This window comes from Clupea harengus, chromosome 4, assembly GCF_900700415.2.
Source record: "Clupea harengus chromosome 4, Ch_v2.0.2, whole genome shotgun sequence".
NCBI lineage: Eukaryota > Metazoa > Chordata > Actinopteri > Clupeiformes > Clupeidae > Clupea > Clupea harengus.
Window position 1 is genome coordinate 1,950,716 of NC_045155.1, and position 4,286 is coordinate 1,955,001.

Genomic DNA, 4,286 nt, shown 5'->3' on the forward strand with positions numbered 1-4,286 from the left:
CTTTACAGAGCCCAGTGCCTGGACCCCCCCCCCCCTTAGAGCAAGCACAATGGCATAACATAATGTCATCTTGGTTGATGAGACTTTATACTGCAGGTAACATCAGCGCATTACAAAGTCCTATTTTGTGCTCCGAGCACGGAAGCCCACAAGTCACGGCCAGACTGAATTGCTTAAGGTTGATTTTGTGGTTGTTTAGCCAAGTCTAACGGTGCAAACCCATGACAGCGACGCGATACGCTTCCATCGCTTTGAGTGGGCGTGTTGTATGCTGGAAATAGCATAACAGACTGGACTAGTGAGCTAGTTAGCAGGCTAGCCAGTTAGTAGGCTATCTAGTCACTTGTCTTTATATCAAAACTGTAATTCGGTTCAAATAAGCCCAGGATTAAATATATAACATACCAGGAATAACAACAAGCCCTTACAAGGCCATCCAAGCCTCTCTTTTTAGCAAATTTAACGACCAAATAATAATAATAATACCGTCAGAGACAACACCAAACAATCTGATTGGCTGCTGCCGGGAAAAATCGCTCCTCATTTGCATAGGATTCAACTTTTTCCAACTTTTATCGGTCGCGTCGCCCAAAACAGTGGTCTACGTCACAATGGATTGGCTCCCGTTGAAATGCATGGGATTTCGAATATCGCGTCGCTCGTAACGGTGTCATGGGTTTGCACCATAAGGAAACACACTTCAATAAAGTAATATCTTTAAAATCTACTCATTCAACATAAATAAAGCAATTTTAACAGGACACATGTTGAATATCTTTTCTTGTGTTTTTTTTATGTTGTCCATTCTGCTGAGTGGAGTAAGAGCTGGAATGACCAGTCATTCAAACGTGCTGTGTCATGCCTCAGTCATGCAAACGTGCTGTGTCACGCTCAGGCCAGGTGTGACGGTGTTGTTACCTTTATTTGTGAGAGGGAAAGGCCTGAAAGACCAGTGTCCGAAAGAGTACCAGTGCAAGTGCTGTGTTGTAATTGTGCATGTATGGGAGCAGAGTCTCGAAGACTACAGATCCAGAGCTTTCCTCTCTCCTGGACAAGAGAAGGTGGAGGTGGAGGTGGTGGAGAAGGTGCCTGAGGACCCTGGCGTCCGTGAACACTTTACACCACCCTGAGAAGGACTGGATGCAGTCTTGAGGAAGATGTATAGGTTGAAACTTTTTTATATTTTTACTTTTTTGATGTTTTTAAGCAATAAAGTCCTTCACAGTATGCCTATGTCTCTGACAGGTGTCACTTTTATTATATTTTTTATGAGGGACTTTAAATCTGTTGATCATTTGTCAATACTTTTTTGTCTCTTTTGACGCATTTAAGCAAAACAATTCTTCACTGGATGCCCATGTTTCTGACCAGTCTGACAAGTTGTTTTAATTTCTTAAAAGAATGTTACTTGTTCAAGAAATGTTGCATAGATGTGGTCAGTCATGAGACTACTTTTGGTCTGCTATTGACAAGATGCATATTTAAATCTATCCAAAAATGTATTAATCTTTTTTGTGTGGTAAGAACAGCTCTCTTTTTTTCTTTTCAATCCTCTTTTGAACCACTCCTTCAGGGACTGTTTGGGTTGAGTTAGAAATGTCAAATCACACCGATGCTTTCATCATTCTCGCCCGCGTTCAGCCCATTTTTTAAGCATGGTTGTCTCTCTAGACGGATATCTTGTAATAATGTATGTCTTACTATGCTAAGGCTACCCTATTATTATTTTCTTATGCGCAGTAGAAGTGCAGTTGAAATATTGAAAACATTTTAGATATGCAATATATCTGTTGAAATACCTGTTAAAGCATAACATATTCATTTGTTATTTTCATTTACACGTTAGCACGTTATGCTACTTATTTGGGTATTTATTTTTGAAGGACTTCAAGTCCAGATGTTTTAATCTGTTATATGGTAAACACAGAGGGACATTGTATCATTGTAAAATGTTTGTGCTAGTAATGGCATAGATTTGTGTCTACTGTGTTGTGTGCACAGTGTACATGTCTACAGCATACCTGGAGTATGGTGGATGGAGACAATTTAATTCAGTTCACAAGAGATCAACTGGTGTTGTTCAAGGTAGATTTATACTGTAATTTCTTGGCACTTTACGTTTCGATGTGATTAGGTTTAGGTGGAAGGTCACAGCATGCACATCACTGATAGAGGTCTTAAGACAGTCATTTTTAGAAGACTAGGTACTTACTACCTAATGGTTGTCTTTCTGTATTTGTCTTTTCTTTTCTGTGGATGTTTTTGCAGAGCTGAACCTCTTTTTTTTTCTTGTTCACCAACCTCCCTTTTCACCACTCTCTTCCTTGAATGAAATGAGTAGAACTGTATTTTGAGTATCGATGATTATGGTAAATATTCTGATCGTTGTGATTATTTAATGATATTACCTAACTAATGAATCTGAAGTAATAAAAGTCATTTTCACTGCAGTGGAATACATGTTGTTTTGATAGAAAATAAGTGACTCATGAAGAACAAACGTAGAGAGGGCTAAGGTTTTTGCAGAAATTTGGTTAACAGCATAAAATTAGTAATTGCCAGTAGACCTATATAAGGGCTTAAAGGACTTCAAAACTGACAAGGTGAGAAAAACACCTTAGCAAGCTAACGAAATTGAAATGCATAATTACATTTCCTTTCAAATGTAATTGCAATGATTCACACTCTAAAACCTTAGTATTGCAACACACACATACAAAACATGTATTAAAATAATGAATGAAAATAAACTGCCATATTTTGCCACATATATTACTAAACATAAGCCTGTAAATAAGCTTCAAATCATATCTACTTCAAATGCAAGATGATGAAACTTGATACCATGCATATGTAAGTACATATGTAAGCAGATTTAAACAGGAAAACATCAAGAACTGCCACCAATTCAAAAGGCCGTTATTGTCTCAGAAGCAGTACTAATCATAGCACACCTAAGGCATAAGGCACCAACATGCATTCATAATACTTTAGGAGGTAACACTGCACAGTTGAGCATCTAAATTCAACTGAAATATTTCAAATTCAATGACCAATATTTTTTTTTTTTACAACTGTATGCAGACTAAACAGACACGCACAGCCTACCAGCCTTCAGGAGTATACCCTACTAATAAAGGGATAGTTCAGAGAAAATCAATTTCAATACAGCCCATCTTCCAGTATTACGGGGAGCTCCATCCCCTGCTTTTGACGGTTCTCACAGTGAAATGTTGCCCAACACTGGCTCTAAAAACCCACCGCACTAAATATGTGCCAAAACCCCATGCACTTGCCTCAAGCTGTGGGCAGTGCTTCAGTGATGTCGTACAGACAAATGTGTATAGCAGACACTGTATTTATAAAAATGAAAATTCAAGATGGCAACCACCATGAGGTCAATGCTTTCAGCAATGTAGCTAGCAATGTAGGTAGTTCAGTTATTCCTCAATGACAGTACGTCATGCTGGCTCCAAAACAAGAACAGAAAGTGGGAGCGACAGTGGTACAGTAGGTAGAGAAGTCGTTTAGTAAACAGAAGGTTGCTAGTTTGATTCCCTGTCGAAGCGTCCTTGAGCAAGACACTGAACCCCTAATTGCTCCTGATGTGCAGTGTGCCATCAGTGTAAAATGTATTACATATAAGTCGCACATATGTAAGTCGCTTTGGATAAAAGCGTCTGCTAAATGACTAAATGTGAATATAAAGAACTGAACTACTTAGAGGCAAGTGTGTGAAGCTCTGGTCATGCATTTATCGTAATGTTTTTACTGGTCTTTACGTTTACATGTTAGAAAGTAAATACAACCAAAATCAGAGAGCAGAAAGAAATAGAAACCTGTGTTATTCAGATTTTAAATGAACTATTCCTGCAACGTCCACAGGAGCTAGGCCAAGACTCCATAAACAAAGCTCTGTTCATATATCATATTCAATATGTTCATACCATATCATATTCAATGAGCGATAAAGTACAATAGTCCAAAGCATTATCCTATACCACAAATACAATCATTTGCACATACAAAATACATTTGGAAACACATTTGGAAATGATGCAAATTCCTTGATTCTGAGCATAACAGTCACCAAAAAATCTATAATACACACTGACCTAAAATAAGCCAGTCCTCTGCTGCTAAGTGCACATCAACAACGACTACTTACAAGGGATATGATGACATGGTCCTAATATCACGAGTGCACAAAGACTGGTGCAAGGCACGAGAACTATGCTAGAGAATCATTCTGTATTACTGAGCTATGTGTAAGGCCAGAGGCAGTT